Source organism: Carettochelys insculpta, chromosome 5 (assembly GCF_033958435.1).
Source record: "Carettochelys insculpta isolate YL-2023 chromosome 5, ASM3395843v1, whole genome shotgun sequence".
Taxonomy (NCBI): domain Eukaryota; kingdom Metazoa; phylum Chordata; order Testudines; family Carettochelyidae; genus Carettochelys; species Carettochelys insculpta.
In genome coordinates, this window is record NC_134141.1 from 12,455,149 (window position 1) to 12,475,533 (window position 20,385).

At 44.4% G+C, this 20,385-nt stretch overlaps 1 long non-coding RNA gene across 1 annotated transcript; it reads right to left on the reverse strand.

The window, feature by feature from the left end:
- Nucleotides 1-558: 558 nt before the first annotated feature.
- Nucleotides 559-9,469, reverse strand: LOC142013120 (uncharacterized). Its single transcript, XR_012645551.1, has 4 exons — nt 9,299-9,469; nt 8,858-8,999; nt 5,848-5,928; nt 559-600 (listed from the first exon to the last, which is right to left on the reverse strand). It is a non-coding gene; the product is annotated as an uncharacterized LOC142013120 (long non-coding RNA).
- Between the last annotated feature and the right edge of the window lie 10,916 nt (nt 9,470-20,385).

The following is a 20,385-nucleotide window of genomic DNA, read 5'->3' on the forward strand; positions in this document are numbered from 1 at the left end:
AAATGCCATAACATACCCTTGTACTTATGGACAGTTGATTGTAAATCTGAGCAACTGTGAGGCTACTCTGTGTTACACTGAGAATCAGCAGGGCCTTGTCTGGTCCCAGAATATAAAAACATACAAAGGTAGCATAAAGCCTCTTGCTCTCCTCTCTGCACTTTGGAGGTTTCAGGCAGAACTGAGAATCAGGCTCCTGGTTGTCATAGTTAACCTGTGAACCCCAAGTGGGGCATAGGTCATCCACCAGGCTCCTCCACTTGGTTCTATCTTGGGCAATGGCTTCAATCTGGCCCCATGAATATCCCTGGTTAAAATAAGTTGGAAGGCTTAAAAACAAAACCTTTAGGAGATGGTGTAGATTTACTTGGTGCTGCCACAGCGTAGGGGCTAGCCTTGATGGCTGTTTGAGTTCCATTCAGCCCTATTTTTCTATGATTCTGTAATCCCAAAGGGGGATAAGTATCCTCTGGTTGGAATAAATTTCTAAAACCACGGAGCTATTCACTATTCATTAGAACATCACTGAAGCATTCATGTGTATATGCATGTGCTCACCTGTGCAGCCAAAGTGTTGAGTCTCAGCTTTCTCATAAGGGTCTGCAAGGCAGAAAAAAACAACGTTCAGGTTTTACTCAAGTTAATGAAAATGTTACCAAAATTAAGCTGTTATAAAGCGTCCTCTGGATACAGATGGTAACAGTTGTGAGGAGGTTAGAAATGAAAAATTCATGCTGCTATAGCCAAACTCTTTGCAGCATGAGAGTCTACTGGGTCTCCTGGACAAACTGCTAGCAAATCAGAGATGGATGCTGAGCAAGCTGTTAAAGTGAAGATAACTAAGAGGTACTTGCAATTTTTACAGCTGCAGCTGTTGCACAGTAACACTTACTTAGCATTCATAAAGTCAGTGGGTCTTTTGTTGGCATGAGTGTAGAGTAGAAATGGGATAAAGACCTCAGGGTTTAGCCCATAATGAATTTGATCTTCGAAGTATTTTTTTAAAATGTTCTTCAATCCTCACAAGATTCTGTAATGATGGGTAAAATTATTAAACCCAATTAACAGACAGATGCCTAACACTAGGCACTTAATTCCCTATTTATGCAACTAACTGAAAGGGGTCTGCCTTCCGGTGGTGAGGTGCACAGCTTCCGGAAACTTCACTCGGGAGTTGCCATTACTTAGCAAAATCACGGCAGTTGTATAGCAGTGCCTAACCTCAAGACATCCAAGTTGGAAAATATTGGCTCTTACCTCTCTTGATTCGAGCTATCTCATCTATAAAGTAGGGATAGTGATACTTATCTACAGAGATCTAGAGCTAAAACTGCGCCATTAAAATCAATGAGAGTTATGTCATGGACTTCAGTAGTTGTAGGGTCAAATTTCATGTGGAGCTAAGTGAATTCATCTTTTTAATGTTGTGAGTGGAAGGCATTACAGAAGTGCAAAGTAGTTGTAATACTGACTTGATTCATGGAATCATAGAATATTAGAACTGGAAGGGAAGTCAAGGGGTCATTAAGTCCAGTCTTCTGCCCTCATGGCAGGACTGGACACCATCTAGGTCCTCCTATAGATGTTTATCTAACCTGCTCTTAAATATTTATAAAGATGGAGATTCCACAACCTCCCAAGGCAATTTATTCCAGTGTTGTAATCACTTTGCAACAGTGAAATCAAACTTCCTGCCTTCTTGCTGTGCTTTTTTCTTTAGAGGATGAGGAACTCCTTCCTTTCTGTAGCTTTGTGAACCTACTTGCTGTAGCTTCTTCTCCAAATCTTCTGTTTTTTGTACTTTATTGAACCAACTGATGTTCCTTGGGCACCATTCCAGCTATGGGAAACCTTACAGGTGCAAGGTCTGCCCTAACAGATCCTATTGCAAGATCAAGTGCCAAGGAGTCCATCTCTGCTTCAGTACAGATTCTTTATTAACATTAAAGAATATTAAGCAAGGGTCGAATAGACTCTCTAAATCTACAGCTCTGATTTTGTAACAGAGAGTTCTACGTTTTACTCCTAGTGACACCATCTTACACATTTCATTTTCTGCATGGGTAGGGGAGAGGAAGGAAAGGGTGAATCCCTATTTATCATTTTTTACCTTCATTATCATTTTTTAAGTATTATTGGGTCAAATTCTGGGTCTGATTCACTCCCCATGTTCGCTGTTGTGAGTCAGAACTGGCTCTCTTGCAGTCAGTGAAGTTATAACTATGTCAAAGTGAGGTAAAGGAGAGAAGAGCTAGACCCTCTATCTTTATTTACCCCAGTGCAACTCCTCTTGGTTCATAATTTATTAAAGTCAACCAGCAGAAAGGGATCTGCATCCTAAAGCTAGCTTGTTAGTTGAATATACAAATGTGTGGTGCAGTGAATGGGGTTCTAAATAGAAAAAAAAAGATATTTGCATTGCAGATGCTGGAGCATCTCATGCATTCTGCAAGAGCCCAGACAATTGTTGCCACAGTCGAACTGCCACAGGTTGTGGTTATAGCAACAGACATGCCAGCTCTGATAAAAGAAAGGGCAGAGTACTTCCTTGTGCCTGCAATGTAAGTCAGGCTGTTCCTGATGTATTCAATTCTTTTGTGCGGGAATGAGAATTGCATCCTCGCTCTCTTTTCTTTGTTCTGCTCCAAGAGTTTGTTTTCATAAAACACATATAAAATGACAATAAATGTGTTATAATTTTAAAGCTGTGCTTACAGTCATGCAAGAATGTGACACAAAGAAAAGTAGATGTTGTTTTATAGGATTTTCCATATGTCTCGAGCTAACCATGACCTGCTTATAAGGTCCAGGATGGCATCTGCTATAAAACTTGGAAAAATGCAGAGGAGGTTAAAAAGAGGGGGGGGGGGAAGAGGGATCCCTATCCCATACAAAACATATGCAGGATGTGATTTTCTGCTCTCTCAAGCCTCTTGTGTTCATTTAAACCTCCACAATGTAGATATAAAATCTACCACCTACCTAGACAATTCTGATATGGCAGCACTTTGCACAGGCTGCAGGGCATGGGAGGATCAGATCTCCAGTTATGAAACAGACTAAGGACAGATCCACAACTAATAACATATAAACATGTAATATATACAGTAAACCACAGCATCTTTTAGGAGGTGATGAAGGTACTCTACAGTTATAATTTCCATCTCCCTTACAGGGCATTCGTTACCCCAGCACCTCAATTCTGAGATCAAAAAAAAAAAAAAAAAAAGGCAGTGGCAGTGAATTTGACTGTTACCAGTTGGATCAGGTCTGATTTTGTTAAAAAAAACTCCCTTGGGAAAGTGACGTCCTCCTTGGAACAGACAGGGGCCACATGGGTTGTCAGGTGGTACATGCCTGGATGACTTGAGTGCCCTCTAGGAATGACAAGCTTTTTTTTTTTTTTGTGCTGGCAGTCTCAGCTGTGGGATTGGCTGGAGGGGGCTGGGGAGTGAGCTGGCTGAGTACCACCTTCTCCTCTCTCTCTCTTTTTTTTTTTTAAACATAAAAGCACTGTTTAAAGGTAACAAACTCATCCCTCATTAAACGAGTACTTTATTTACAAGTACTTGCTTAAATGAGGGACACATATACCTACCTTTTTTTCACTGGATGAGTGAACTCTCCCTCCCAGCGGCCTCAGCCCGCCATAGTCTGACCTCCCCCACCGGCCCTGCAGACACCAAACCGCTGCAACTTAAACCCCCCCGCCGCCCCCCACGTACCCAAACTGCAACAACTTAAACGCTCCCGCAACCTCCTGCACACCTGAACGACTGAAACTTAACCCCCCTGCCAGCTCCCATGCACCCGAACTGCTGCAACTTAATCCCCCTGCTGGTCCCCTGTGCACCCGAACCACCGCAACTTAAACCCCCCCCGCCAGCCCCGCAGACCCAATCTGCAGCAGCCTGACCCCTGCCCCCCTGCAGACCAAACCCCGCCCCATGTTTTAACCCTCCCTCCCACTTATGTCTCCAAACTGCCCCCAGCCTTTAGCCCCCCACAACTCCAGCTTCACTTACCTTTCAACAGCAGCGCCACCTGCTGCCACTCCAAGCACTTGGAACCAATCAGAGACTTTTACACGAATTTTAGTAGGAATTTAGTGCCCCTCTTACGAGTTTTCATGTACGAGCAAAAAGTTAGGAACCAGTTGTGTTCGTATAGGGAGGGATGAGTGTATTCTTCTTGCTTTACAAAGTTTTACAGTGTTCTGCACATTCAGCAAACATAGTGGCTGATACTTTTACATCAAGAAACAGAACATGGACTTTTATTGCACACAGCCAGCATTTAGATTTCTAGGCCTCCTAAATACTCCTTCCTCCCCCCAGAGATGCCAAGTGGCTTCAAGTAGTTTTGTATCTGAGCCTTTGATTTGGATTCTCAGTTAACCAGTGATTAGGGTGCTAACAGAAGGTCCAGGTTCAAGGCCCTGCTCTGCCATTGACTTCCACTGTGACCTTGTGATCCTGGTAAGCCCCACAAAAGCTCATTATCTAATAAAAAGAACTGTTAGCCTTTAAGGTGCTACAGGACTGCTTGTTTTTGGTGAAGCTACAAACTAACACAGCTACCCCTCTGAGACTGTGTAAATTATATTACTAATATGAAATGGGGCATTTGCTTGTACAGTTTTTTGTCTGCTGAGTGCAGGTACATCAGAGCTTTGGTGCACTGTTCCTCTGTGAAGGAGCTCTTAAGACTATCCTTCCTGAGGCATACTAAAAGCAAGGTGGTAATAAAGGAAATGACCTATCAAGCCAGTGTATGTTTTAGAAGGGATTTGCTTGAGTGGTCTGCAATTCTGAAATGTCACTTTTTTCAGGAAAGAGCAATAACTATTTGTGTTTGAGCCCACCTTCAGTTAAGTGCCTAGCTTGCAGATACATATAAATGTCTGCATCAGCTGGCTGTATTTGGTTATGCTTCTTTTAGATATTCCCAGTGGTTGGAAACTTGGGGTGCTTCCATCCACGCAGGGGGGTGGGCTTTTGGGCCAAACTCTAATCCAAGGGCCATTAACATGAATCCGGAGGAAGTCCACTGACTTCATTGGAGTCAGACCTGTTGAAATGAATAGAAAATTTAGCTCACTCGTAAAAAAACCTAGGGCTACGTCTCCACTGACACAAAACTTTGAATGCATTTTCAGAGCCTCATTAGCATGACACCGGCCATGGCTCTTCGAAATTGCCACGTTTCACTCCAGCTGATAGGAATAAGGGGATTTCGAAGTTGGTGGGGTCCTTTACAAAAGGACTCCATCTGGACAAGCCGTGCAGGAGAGAAACGCGGCAATTTCAAAGCGCCGCGGCTGGCAGCATGCTAATGAGGTGCTGACTATGTACTTCAGCACCTCATTATTAATCTTCGAAATGGGCATTTGCATGGCCATTTCGAAGTTTTGTGCCAGTGTAGACACGGCCTAAGTGAGTAGCTGGAAGTAACAAAAATATTAAAGGTTAGACTTGGGCACTCTGACTACAATGGAGCAGTCCCTTACTCTGCAAAGAACTCCATTGAACTGGCTATTCTCAGAGAAAGTACCACTTAGTAAAAGCAAGACCAGCAGAACCTTCCCTATTATGAAAGTTTAAATTCCCTTCAGTAATAAAACACGAGAGCTGTGAATTTTAATTTCACTTGTGGTAAATCAGGAGTAACTCATCAATAGTAAAGCTAACGTGATTGAAATGATGGCCCATAGCTTTACGAGTGAATGTAAGGAAGCTTCAAGCACTAATTAGATAAAAAAATCATTCTCTCAAAGGGCTCAGTAGCATTCAGATTAGCATTCTGCTGAACATGGCTGTAGGTATTAGAGATGGGCCTGAAACTTACATTCATTTTGGTCTAGTCCAGACTGGAATGTTTCCAAAGTTCAGGGATGTCTAGTTACAGGGTTTTGGTCCAGTTCCTTCTCTAGAACATAAAGAGGGAACAAAATATGTCATTATGGGGGAAAAGATGGTATACCACAAATAAAGTCTGCTCTACTGCTATTAAATAATGTGGCTCTTCTTTCACTGCTGACTAAAATGGGCAGCTGAAGAAAAATTAGACCAATACCATAAACAAGCAGTTTTCAAACTCTGGGTTGGATCACCAGAGCTGGCTTGGTGGGTCCTGGGGCCAGAGCCAAACTGACGCTTGGGCCTCACCGAAACCTGAGATCTTCAGCCCTGCGCAGCAAGGCTTAGGCTACAGGCACCTTGCCTGGGGCTGAAGCTTTGGGTTTTTACATGGGCCTCCATGCCCAAGACAGCGGGACTTGGGCTTGGGCACCCCACCTGGGGCAGTGGGGCTTGGGCAGGCCCAGGCTTTGGTTCCCCGCTCCTAAGACCATGTAGTAATATTTGTTATTAGAAGGGAGTCACCAGAGGCGACTGGTGCAGGGATTCTAGGCGTGGCACTGGCCACATGCCCCTCTCCCTTCCCCAGGCATTCCACTTGCCTCCTGCCCCTGCTCCACCCATGCGCTGCCCTCCCTCTTCCTCTTCCCACGGAAGCGCTGCACCATTTCCAGTGCAGGCAAGGCAGTCTGCCCTTCCCCTGGAGCACCGCAGGCTAGGAGTAGTGCGAGCTAAACAGTTCATGCTGTTTTCGGGCTGCACTGCTCCAGGGGAGGGGTGGGACCGCCCCACACTCATTGGAAGCAGCATGGCACTGATGGTGAGTCCAGGGGGAGGGTCAGTACTGGGAGTGCATGCGGGCCCCTGTGCAGCGGCAGAGCAAGGAGTTTAAGAATCTCTCCTGTAATACAGCAGCCCCAAGACCTTTCAAAGTGCTCTGTGACTAATGCCAGCAAACATCTTAATAACATCAGCTCTTCATGGCAAACGCTAATTTGCCTAATGGGTTTTGGCAGGCTGCTCACACTAGCTACGTCTACATGTGAATGCTACATCGAAATAGCTTATTTATAAGCTATTTTGATGAATAACGTCTACACGTCCTCCAGGGCTGGTGCCATCGACGTTCAACATCGACGTTGGGCAGCACTACATTGAAGTAGGCGCTGCAGGGGAGCGTCTACACACCAAAGCGGCCCACATCGAAATAAGGGTGCCAGGAACAGCTGCAGACAGGGTCACAGGGCGGACTCAACAGCAAGCCGCTCCCTTAAAGGGCCCCTCCCAGACACACTTGCACTAAACAGCACAAGATCCACAGAGCCGACAACTGGTTGCAGACCCTGTGCATGCAGCATGGATCCCCAGCTGCCGCAGCAGCAGCCAGAAGCCCTGGGCTAAGGGCTGCTAAGGGCTGCTGCACACGGTGACCATAGAGCCCCCCAGGGGCTGGAGAGAGCATCTCTCAACCCCTCAGCTGATGGCTGCCATGGTGGACCCCGCTATTTCGATGTTGCGGGATGCGGATTGGCTACACGTGCCCTACTTCGACGTTCAATTTCGAAGTAGGGTGCTATTCCCATCTCCTCATGAGGATAGCGACTTCGACGTCTCACCGCCTTATGTCGATTTCAACTTCGAAATAGTGCTCGCCACGTGTAGACGTGGCAGGCGCTATTTCGAAGTTGGCGCCGCTACTTTGAAGTAGCGTGCACGTGTAGACGCGGCCACTGAATGACATTTGCCTTTTGCACAGCGTAAAGGGGCTGGAGCTCCATGAACTGAAGAAGTTTTGAAAACGCAGCCCGTGCTATCAAATGCTTTGGAAAAGGCTCAGTCACAAATATATGGCCCGTCCACAAGGGTGCATGCCCATCATCCTTGCCCAAAAATGTGCGAGTTACTGCACAACTGCAGTTGAGCGCACAGTCATTAAGACTCTAAGTATAAAGTGCAAATGTGCCCAAGCCTAAATTTTCAAGTGACTAGTGATTTTATGTACAGTAAACCCTTGAGTTATGTGGGGGGTTGCGTTCCTGCAACCCCTGCATAACTCAAATTTTTGCACAAGTTGAGGGGAGAGAGGAACCAGGCTGCAGCCTGGTTCCTGGCTACCCTGGGCTTGCAGGGTGGGGGGAAACTGAGCAGGGCAGCAGCCTTGGTCAGTTTCCTGGCTCCAGCCAGTGGACAGGAGCTGGGAACCAGGAGCAGCCTGGCTCCCAGTACCCCTCCACTCCTTGGAGCCAGGAAACTAACCAGGGCTGCTGCCTTGCTCAGTTTCCCAGCTCTGCAGACGGAGGGGAGCTGGAAGCTAGGCTACCGCCTGGTTCCCAGCTCCCCACCACTCCAGGGACTGGGAAACCGTTCCTGTCACGGGCAACAAGAGTCAGGCTGCTGCCACTGACAGGGGTGGTTTCCTGCTCCTGTCAGTGGTGGCATTCATGTTAACCCAAGACACATGCAAGTTTGCCGCCGTGTATCTCAAGGGTTTACTGTACCTGAATTTCTGGGTGCTCAACTGGAGATTACTTGAGAGGGCCTGATTTTTAGAAAGCACAGAGCACCACCGCCTGCCTGAAAATCCTTTTAAGTGTTTCGTAGTAAGCACTCAAAAGTGTTGATCACTAACCATGTTGAAACATTTGAGCCTTGTATACTATAGATATGAGCAATTTGCAAAATCCTAAAAGAGGTAGGAAATAGACGCTTCCTCCAACACTAGGCTCATTAACTGCCTTACTATTTGTATGCATAGTCACCCAGTTTGAATGCTTGAATATGGTAAGCGCACAGGCAAATGTAAGCATGCACATAGATGCACATATTTGCTCATGGCACTCACTCCTCTTTTAATAAAAGAAATTTGTCTCTGTTTCTGGGATTAAATAATGAATTAAAAGATATAATAATAATAGAAGCTCTTGAACCAATAAAGCTGGGCTGAATACTAAACATGAACAACATCTAGCAATGTACCAATCCCGTGTACCATGTCTTACTTTTTTCCATTCTCTTTTTTCTCTTCTCCTTTTAATTCTCCATCTTGACGTCCCCCGCCTTGGAGGGGCTAAGTACTTAGCACAGTACTACAGAATAATTATTTTAACACTTCTTCCTTGCCTTGCTTGCATATTTTGTTCTCTAAAAATGGGGGGTGGGAAAAATCAAAGAAAACTTTTGAACAGCAACAGCAAAATTGAAAGCAGTCATTCTGTTCCATAACATCCATAACCTTCCCTTCAACACATTCCTAAACAGAGCCATACAGAACGTATGCTTTATAAGACTGATGTTGTGCCAATCACATCGATCTTCTTTCCCACATCAGCAGGTCCATCGAATCTACTGTTAAAGCGATATGCGATTTCAATGGTGTTAGCCACCAATGTGCTAGGAAAATCCCACTTGGTGGATATCTGCATTTCTAGATGCATAAATACCTTTAAAAATCTGTCCCTCAGTTCTGCAGTGGTCTGGTTGAAACGGCACACAGAGTGTTTCTCTATTAAAAAGTTTCCATCTTCCACTGAAAACATCACCGAAGCATTCCTATTGCTCTCAGGCTTTGCAAAAATCTTGATTTTACATAGTCAGAAGGTCAGCTTTTTCAGGCAAGCTAGCCAGGTAAATATGAATGCAAAAGGTTCTGGGTAATTTGCACGTGCAGTTTATGCAGTGTAAACATGGAGTGTACAGATGGGTAATTAGGCTCAGCTGTGTGCACAGTCATGGCACAAGGTCATAATGCCTTATAAAACTGTAAATCATTCTCTGGACAGGCAGGTTATAGAAACAGCCCCCCCCCCCAAAAAAAAAATGCAAATCTGACATGGCCTGAACAGATAATTATCTACAAGCAAAGTTAATGTTTACATACTTTGCACTCAATATAAACTGGAATGGTCAGTTATGGTTAGTTACACAACTTTACATAGTTACTGAATGGTCACTGAAAATTGGCTGAGCCTTATCAGTTATTTATTAACTGGAGGCTGAAATGTCTGTTTCATTAGGAACTATTCCTTCTCGCAAGCGAAGCCTGCTATCGTAAATATAGACCGATTTTGTTTGAGTAACTTGGTGAGTATTACATGCTCCTTCTGCAGTGCAGAGGTGCGCTAGCTCCAATACTGCATAAACTCTTGCCATTGCATGTTCTGCCTAGGGGACGGTTTTGAGGAGGGCTTTTCCAGCCAGTCAAAGGCTTGCTGGCGGAGGTGGGAGCTCCTGGCTTTGTGGCTCAGACCTTCCAGTCTGTTGTTACCTACCATGAATTGCTTGGTCTTCCGGTCATCTTTACAATGTGGAACACTGATTCTGTGTCTGCACTCCAAAAATATCTTTGAAGCTGCTTACTTCGCAGTACAACTTTGAAGTAAGCAACTTTGAAGTTGAGCGTCTACACATACCCTACTTCGAAGTTAACCTTCGAAGTAGGACACTATTCCATTCCTGGGAATGCAGTAAGGACCTCGAAGCTGGGCTTCCTCCTTCAAAGCTAACTTCTTAGTAACGGAAAATGTGTGTAGACTCTCTGCTGGCTACTTCGAAGTAGTGCCTAACTTCGAAGTTAACTTCAAAGTTAGTTCCTAGTGTAGACGCAGACTGAAAATATCAAAATATAGAGAAAGGACAGACCAGAAGTCTAGCTCTGAATCCAAATCAGGGAGGAGGGAGTCCAAGTGCAACTCTGAATCCAAATCTTTCTAAATTTCAGGCCACTCAGACTCAGCCCATTCAAGACAGGCTCAAGCTACAACCTCAGATCTAGCCTTCAATGACAGGCCTGCTCAACTTTTTAGGTTGAAAGCATCAGCACAACCACCACAGCATGGGAGGTATCTGAACAGGGTCAGAGCTTTCCATATTTGTAGTTTCTCATTAATGTCCTTTCAGTATGGCTTCAGAACACATATTGTTGCAGCCCTGTTGAAAGGATAAATGTTGACCTGCACGGAGCAAAGGATCTACATTCTTGATACTGTCCTGATGTTTTGCTAGAAGATGAAGAGCAATAAATACAGGAACTGATAGAAACCCAAGGGTTCATATTCACTTTTCATTAGATTAACAATAAATACAGACAGAAAATAATATATGCCGGTGACATAGCTCAACCAAAAGAGACGATTCAAAGTCAGATTTAAGTGTCATTAGAGGAGGTTTTGGAACAAATAGAAGAACTTAACAGTAACAAATCACCAGGACCAGATGGCATTCACCCCACGGTTCTGAAGGACTCAAATGTGAAACTGCGTAATTAACAACTGTGATTTGTAACCTATCCTTTAAATCAGCTTCTGTACCCAAGGACTGGAAGACAAGTAACACCAATAGTTAAAAAGGGCTCTAGAGGCGACCCTGGCAATTACAGACTGGTAAGTCTAACATCAATACCGGGCAAATTAGTTGAAACAATAGTAAAAAATAAAACTGTCAGACACGAAGAAGAACATAATTTGTTGGGCAAAAGTCAACATGGTTTCTAAAGGGAAATCATGTCTTACTAATCTAGTGGAATTCTTTGAAGGGGTTAACAAACATGCAGACAAGGGGGGGCGTCCAGTAGATATAGTATACTTAGATTTCCAGAAAGCCTTTGACAAAGTCCCTCACCAAAGGCTCTTGTGTAAATTAGGTTGTCATGGGATAAGAGGACAGATCCTTTCATGGATTGAGAACTGGTTAAAAGACAGGATACAAAGGGTAGGAATAAATGGTAAATTTTCTGAATGGAGAAGGGTAACAAGTGGTGTTCCCCAAGGGTCAGTCCTAGAACTAATCCTATTCAACTTATTCATAAATGATCTAGAGAAACAGGGAAGAAGTGAGGTGGTAAAGTTTGGGGAAGATACTAAACTGTTCAAAATAGTCAAGACGAAAGCAGACTGTGAAGAACTTCAAAAAGATCTCACCAAACTGAGTGATTGGGGAACAAAATGGCAAATGAAATTTAATGGGGAGAAGTGTAAAGTAATGCACATTGGAAAAAAGTAACCCCAAGTGTACATTCCATACGATAGGGGCTAATTTAGCTACAACTAATCAGGAAAAATATCTTGGGGGTATTGTGGATAATAATCAAAAAAGATCCACGCAGTGTGCAGCGGCAGTCAAAAAAACAAATAGGATGTTAGGAATTATTAAAAAAGGGATAGAAAATAAGACAAAGAATAACTTACTGCCCCTTTATAAACCTATGGTACACCCACATCTTGAATAGTGTGTACAGATGTGGTCTCCTCACCTCAAAAAAGATATTTTGGCATTAAAAAAGGTTTAGAAAAGGACAACTAAAATGATTAGGGGTTTGGAACAGGTCCCATATGAGGAGAGGCTAAAGACACTGGGACTTTTCAGTTTAGAAAAGAGGAGATTGAGGGGGAGACATGATAGAGGTCTATAAAGTCGTGATTGAAGTGGAAAGGGTGACTAAAGAAAAGTTATTTACTTGTTCCCATAATATAAGAACTAGAGGACACCAAATGAAATTAATGGGTAGCAGGTTTAAAACTAATAAAAGAAAGTTCTTTTTCACACAGCACACAGTCAACCTGTGGAACTCCTTGCCAGAGGAGGCCGTGTAGGCTAGGACTATAATACAGTTCAAAAAAAGAGCTAGATAAATTCATGGAGGTTAGGTCCATAAAAGGCTATTAGCGAGGGAGTAGGAATGGCGTCCCTGGCCTGTTTGTCAAAGGCTGAAGATGGGTGGGAGGAGACAAGTCACTTGATCATTGTCTTTGGTCCACCCCTTCTGGGGCACCTGGCAGTGGCCATTGTCGGCAGACGGGATGCTGGGCTAGATAGACCTTTGGTCTGACCCCATAGTGGCCATTCTTATGTTCTTATGTTCAGCACTGCAATTACCTGCTCTGATTTTGGTGCTTGTGATATCCACAAGAATTGCAGGAGAAACACAGGATCAAGACATTCTTTGTTTCTTGACAGGGGAGTGAAAGATTATACAGCCCTTAATGCCTGATCCAAAGCCCATTAAAGTCAATGGAAATCCTCCCTTTATGATCTGGGAACATTAAAAGTTAGAAAATAAGAAAAGATAAATTATCATTTTGCAATTCACTGCTCAAGCCAGGAAATTTCACTTGAAATTAAAAAAAAAACCCATGGTATTGAGCTCATGTGCAAATATCACACAATTTATTTCTTTGTGTGTGTTAGGGAAATGTGCATGAGGAGGAAGGCAGTTTGGGACTACCATCCATTCATCCTGTGATTTGTTTGTTCTTAAAATAGTCACTGTGTGGTTGACTCACATAGGGCAGAGAAGCTTTCATGCAACCACTTCTGAGACCTCCTGTATGGTGGAGTCAGTTTTATAAGTACATGCAGCTGGCTTGCTTCTGTTCTGGCTCTGTGTCCTGGATTATAAACCTGATGCTCTCCAAGGGGTTTCTAGAGGGAAAAGAAATATCTGTTCCTTTTGTCAAGAGGAAGCCATAATTTGGGATAATCTCAGATTTAAAATTTGATGTGAGGAAAATAATTTAGAAAAAGAAATGTACAGGTAAATCTATTATATCTCTTGTCAATATTCACATTCACAGTATTCACATAGGCTACATCTACATTACAGCGATCCTTCGAAACAAATTCCTCTGGAAGATTTTGTCCAAAAAGAACTTCTTTAGAAAGAGTGCATCAACACACAAAAAAGCAGATTGAAAAAATCGATCCAATCTTTCACTAGAGTGCATCCACACGCTGATTTGAGACACCTGCCATCCACACAGCCTCTGCTGTTTTGAAAGAAAGGGCCAGGGATTGAAAAATCTGGTGCTATGAGGACCGCTCTTTCGAAAACAGGGCCACTGGTGTGTCTACACACCTTTTTTCTCAAGGAATCGTTCAGAAAAAGGTGCTCTTCCTCATCTGGGAGAGGAAGAGGACCACCAGAAACAGTGCTGCATTCTTCCGATTTAATATTGAAAGAATGCATTTTGTGTGTAGATGCTGCATGGGATTTTTCAAAAAAAACTCACTAGTGTAGATGTAGCCATAGCAAGAAAATAAAAGCAAAAACAATAAAATGAAAAATAAGCCAACAAAAACATGTATGTCAGCAAGAAATAAATGGAAGTTGTTCTTCTCTCGGTCCTTCTCTTAGGACTCCCCATTTTAGAAGAAAATTTCACGGATGCCGAGGAAATGGAGATATTAATTTTAATCAGAAATAAGAAAATTGTAAAGCTTCTTAGTAAGGTGGGTGAACTCTGACCATAAGGACTTATATGCTGCAGACCAAGTTGTCTTACTTTACTCATGCTGAGTAGCTTCTTACTCTAGGAGTAGCCCCATGGAAGTGCAACTTGATATACGTAAGGATGTCAGACTCTGACCTGATGATTTGACATTTAGATACTTCCCCAGTTATTAATATAGGGCCAGACCACATCCGTGCTTGGAAATACCTACATAGGTGGCAGGAAACACTGAGCCAGACACACAGGCGGTGTCTGTTTCTAAAACTCTATTAAAATTGATCCATTTACACTCGTGGCGACTCAGGCCCTCTCTAAGGTTTCCACTGTGGGGTTTCCTCTGCATTCTTCCACTGGGGGAAGATAAAAAGGTTTCCACTCACTAGCCTGAAAAAGAATAGTAACAGAGAGGGAGCCGTGCTAGTCTATATACTATCAAAACAAAAATCAGTCAAGTAGCACTTTAAAGACTAGCAAAATAATTTATTTGGTGAGCTTTCGTGGGACAGACCCACTTCTTCAGACCGTAGCCATACCAGAACAAACTCAACATTTAAGGCACAGAGAACCAAAAACAGTAATCCAGTGTAGTATAACATTCTATTTTCGTTATATCTAATTGAGGATAATGTTGTAATTTAGGGCAATGTTGTAATAGTTTACCTGTGTCTGATGTTGAACTCAAACTTAAGATAAATATTGTAAAAGAGTATGATAAGTGGTTGTTAAAACTAACTTGTTCTGGCTAAATGCTTATATTGTCTCTGTGCTAATAAGAACATAAGAATGGCCATTACTGGGTCAGACCAAAGGTCTATCTAGCCCAGCATCCTACCTGCCGACAGTGGCCAGTGCCAGATGCCCCAAATGAGGTGGACCGAAGACAATGATCAAGTGACTTCCCTCCTGCCATCCATTTCCAACCTTTGACAAAGGCCAGGGACACCATTCCTACGCCCTAGCTAAGAGCCTTTTATAGAGCTAACCTCTATGAGTTTATCGAGCTCTTCTTTGAACTCTTAGGCTACGTCTACACGTGCACCCAACTTCGAAATAGTTTATTTCGATGTTGCGACATCGAAATAGGCTATTTCGATGAATAACGTCTACACGTCCTCCAGGGCTGGCAACGTCGATGTTCAACTTCGACGTTGCTCAGCCCAACATCGAAATAGGCACAGCGAGGGAACGTCTACACGGCAAAGTAGCACACATCGAAATAAGGGAGCCAGGCACAGCTGCAGACAGGGTCACGGGGCGGACTCAACAGCAAGTCGCTCCCTTAAAGGGCCCCTCCCAGACACACTTTCATTAAACAGTGCAAGATACACAGAGCCAACAACTAGTTGCAGACCCTGTATATGCAGCACGGACCCCCAGCTGCAGCAGCAGCAGCCAGAAGCCCTGGGCTAAGGGCTGCTGCCCACGGTGACCACAGAGCCCCGCAAGGGCTGGAGAGAGAGTATCTCTCAACCCCCCAGCTGATGGCCGCCATGGAGGACCCCACTATTTCGATGTTGCGGGACGCGGATCGTCTACACGTCCCTACTTCGATGTTGAACGTCGAAGTAGGGCGCTATTCCCATCCGCTCATGGGGTTAGCGACTTCGACGTCTCGCCGCCTAACGTCAATTTCAACTTCGAAATAGCGCCCAACACGTGTAGACGTGACGGGCGCTATTTCGAAGTTGGTGCCGCTACTTCGAAGTAGCGTGCACGTGTAGACGCAGCCTTACAGTCCTAGCCTTCACAGCCTCCTCTGTCAAGGAGTTCCACAGGTTGACTGTGTGCTGTGTGAAAAAGAACTTTTTTTTGTTAGTTTTAAACCTGCTGCCCATTAATTTCATTTGGTGCCCTCTAGTTCTTATATTATGGGAACAAGTAAATAACTTTTCTTTATTCACCCTCTCCACACCTCTCATAATTTTATATACCTCTATCATACTCCCCTCCATTGAAAGCCCTTTGTTGTGTGAATGAGGAATATATGTGGTAAGTTCAGGACCATCACCAGATGTTCTAGGGAGGGACCGGGACTGGTGCCTGGGATGATTGCGTGTCCTCATTAATATATGAGAAGGGGTCATATTGACGACTCTGGAGGAGGATGGGGGCTGTTATCAATGAGGATAAGATAGCAGTGATCAAAACCAGAATCATAGAATTCTCGGGCTGGAAGGGACAAAAGGAGAGATGAGAAGGACGATGTAAGGAAAAATTAAGAAACTTGAGAAAACAAGCACTCTTGAACACATGCAAAATCTACTGATCCCAGTGCAAGAACACTGCTAATAAAAGGGAGCTGTGCTGCCACAGATTTTGGGTTTGTCTGCCATTTCCACTGGGATCTCAGCCTGGACTGAAAGGAACCTGCTCCTGATCCAGCCTCATATTTCATTAGCTTGGCCAACTAATTGAAAACAAGCAACAGACTGGCAACTCTAACATCAGCTGGCAAGACAATATGTGTGTGTGTGTGAGAGAAAGCATATGCTAACAGGTTTCCTACTGTATTCTCAATAAGCATGACATTTTGTCCTTTCCTCTGAGAAAGATCCCATGTGCTTCTTACAAGCATAACATCACAGCATAACAACCTGTGGAAGGTGAATTTCTCTGTTTTTGTTTTCTGCAGGGACTACATTAGTTCTTCAATCTTTGCTTCTGACTTCTTGGTGTCAGTACCAGTAATTTGGCAAATCTAGTCACAACCAAGAGACAAAACAAAACAAAACGGAGGGTTACTTTGCACAAATTTGTGATTGGATAAAGCAGTAAATTGCAATTTGGACAGTTTCTTTTTAAAAATGTTCGGAATAAAGAATACTATTTGACATGCACTACATGCTACAGCTCTGATTCTGCAAATACTTGTACGTCTGGATAAACTTACACATGGGGAAATTCATGTTCAGGGACTGTTCCAACACAGAGACAGAGATTTGGAACTCCTCCTTTCAGCCCCAGACCCAGCAAAGTATTTAAATATGGGCATCACTTTAAATGGGTACTTTAGTTCCATTGACTGAGAGGGAATACAGGCACACGCTTACATGCTTGGCTGACACAGGGCCTTAAAAGAAAAATGACTTTGTCCTCATTTCTTGGAGGCCTGTCCATTGATCAGTGAGCCTCTCTGTTCCTGTAATCTACATTTTTCAGTCCTCTGTAAATAAACAGTTGTGTTATAAGTATGCAGTGAGTCTGATACTTCACCTTTTATGAGATGACTTAAATGAGCTCTCAGAACTATTTTGACTCAGCTGTGACGTTATATCACATGAGATTTTGCTGCCTAAACAAGTCAACTGAATAGTTTTATGTTTTCTTTTACAATGTTTAAGGGAAAGTGAAATGAGGGGCTAGAAAGGTATTTGTGTCTTCAAATCTGGACTGTAATAATAATCTGAAAAGCAAATCATTTTGTTGTTTTTTTTAATAACATTCAGTCTTCTAATGAAAGGATTCATAACACAAAATCATACCACGTAGACTATTCATTGGATGCACCATTGTGATGGGGATGTTAGAAACAGATCAAACATTGGCTAGCCCTGTGGCTAGATATGAACTATTTTGTGCATTGGTTGTACTAGAGTACAGTATATGGTTGCCCCAAAGGCAAATATGTGTGTGTTATATCACTCAGTATCCTGTGGGACCCTGTGGTAGAGCTCCTTGGGGTAATCTTCTGTGCCAAACTTAGCTCTAAGTGTATTGGAATCCCAACTCTGTAGCATGCACTCCCTGCAAGTAACCTACAGATTGTCTGTGTGCCTATGATCACACCCAAGTCACCACACCCAAACACTAATGTCTTGGAATAGCACTACGATATTAGACGAAGATCGTTAAGAACGGCCATACAAGGACACAGCACAAGGCTGACCAGATGAATGGACAGAATGATTTCTTGTTGGGGCTCCTGCTTCTTATGGTCATCACAGAACTGCAAATTTCGGAAGAAAGCAAGCAGCCCACCACACATGCGTATAGTTCACCTACCTAATTGTTCAGTAAATGTATCATGGCTGCAGCTAACATTTCTCTTTAACACCAGCTGTTTAGCAGCTTGTGCTTGTGCTGTGTCAGGATAGCATTGTGGATAAGAGACTTATTCATGTGAGACTATCACTGTGCTCTTTGCTTCACTAATATCCTCTGGCAGCGGGGTGTTTGACAGGTTTAATGGATGAGAAAATGATTCCCTTTTATACACTTTGAATTTGTTTCCCTTTTAGCCTCATTGTCAAAAACTGCCTCCAAGTTACACACATAGTTCTTTGCAAACAAGCTTTTCTGTCTCCACTCTTGTACCTGAGACTTGTGTGAGCAAATTGCTGCTGGTCTCACAAATGGGAGAGGTGCATATCTAGCTACTACCCATCAGGCTCATGAGCCCAAGCCCACTGAAGTCAATGCGGGAGGGTTTCATGTGTAGTCAGTGGCATTTGGATCATCAACCTTGTGTGCAAAAATGGTTTGCACACACAATCAAGCATCTGTCCACACAAATTGTGGGGTACAAAAGGGGAGATTTGGCACTTGATTTCATTGTCTGATTTGATAGATTTGACCTGTATTTTATGTTGTCATGAAGCACTCAGTGAAGGCACTCAGCCTTTACTCTGCCCTTCATTATTTAAGAGATCTCTAGTGTGTCTGCTTTTACCAATGCCCACCCTCGCATTTTGGCTGCCTGAAGCAAACAGGCTTGAAAGCCAGCTTGGGAACTTCCTCCTGGGCTGCATAGTGCCGTGATTCAACACGTGTGACAGCCTCCCATTTCCACAGACCTGGCTTCAGTACCTCAATCAAATGCTGCATGGTTTTGTGCTTTCAGTGCAGCCCCCATGCACGTTTTGCTGGGACACAAGCCCACCACAGCATCCAAACCAATTCTCCACAGCACCTTCTGCATAAGAGAGACCCACAGACCAGCAAAACAAGGACACGCCAGTCAGGACTGCAATGCCAGACCACAGAACTTGCTGACTGTCCCAGGGAAGCCTCAGCTGGAGCATGCTTCCACCTGGCCACTGTTTCAGGTTATGCTTTCAGAACGCCCGGTGACTTCACATTTGGCTCAGAGTGACACAAGAATACCCTGACTGGGGCTGGGGTGGGGGTTGCCAACTTACTACTCACAGCAAACCAAATGTCTTTGTTCCACCCCTGCCCCGCCTCTCCTCTGAGGTCCCATTCATCTCCCACCTCTTCTCCAAGGTCTTGCCTCCAGTCACTCCCCCACACGCTCGCTTTCCTCACCCTCACTCACTCGCTCATTGTTACCCAGCTGGCTCAGGAAGGGGTGCAGGCTCTGGATGTGGCCAAGGATGAGGGTTTAGGGCACAGGAGTGTGGGGACAGGGAGTTAGGGTATGGGGAAAAGTCAGGGCTCTCACTATGGATGCAGACTCTGGGGTGAGGCTGGGGATGAGGGGTTTGGAGTTCAGGAGGGGGTGCCAGGCTGGGTAAAGAGGGTGGGAGGGGGGTCAGAGCTGGGAGGTGGTCACAAGTGCAGGCCAGGGATATGAATGGTTAACCAGTTCACTGGTAAGCGTCATCCTAAACAGATGAAGCCTTCAGGCTGTGGCTAATGGGTAGGGGCTGGAGAAAGTGGGAAGCAATAGGGTGTGTGTGTCTGGAGCTGCAGGGAGAAGGGCTACTACAAGAATGACCTCGCATGGAGAAGCAGCCAAGAATGTGCCCAAAGCTGGGAAAGACAGAGCTGCCAATTGGAGTGGCTGCAGGACAGGACAGGAGCCAGGAGGAGCATGGTGTCAGGGAGGATTTGCCTGAGAAAGACAAACCACAGCTAGATCCCCCAGTATCATTGCTGCCCAGAGCTGCGTGCGGCCATGCACACTGGGACTTGCAACTTTGCATTGGGATGAGGAGAGGGTGTGGCTCTGGTGGGTTTGTAGAGAGTGGCAGAAAAGGGCCTCGGTGGCATTTGTTGGGGAAAGTTTGCTGGCGGCAAAGATGACTGGGAGCACCCAAGCCTCGGCCTGGGGCACCTTTGCCCAGATCCCCTGAATTCCATGTGCAGACACATTGCTCTGTGTCTGCACTTTCAGACACTGGCCTCGTGGAACCTTGAGCTGAATGCAACCCTGTTTTACTGCTCCTCCTCTATCCCCCCTCTTTCATCCCTCTGTACATAAACATTCCCTTTCCTGTATTTGTTGAGCCCTTCTGGTGTGTGTGTGTGTTGACAGGAGAGAGGTGGGGGTGCACTTTGGAATTTGGAACAGGTGCTGCTGAAGTGTAAGGAACTTTCCCTACTGCATTCCTGTGCATGCC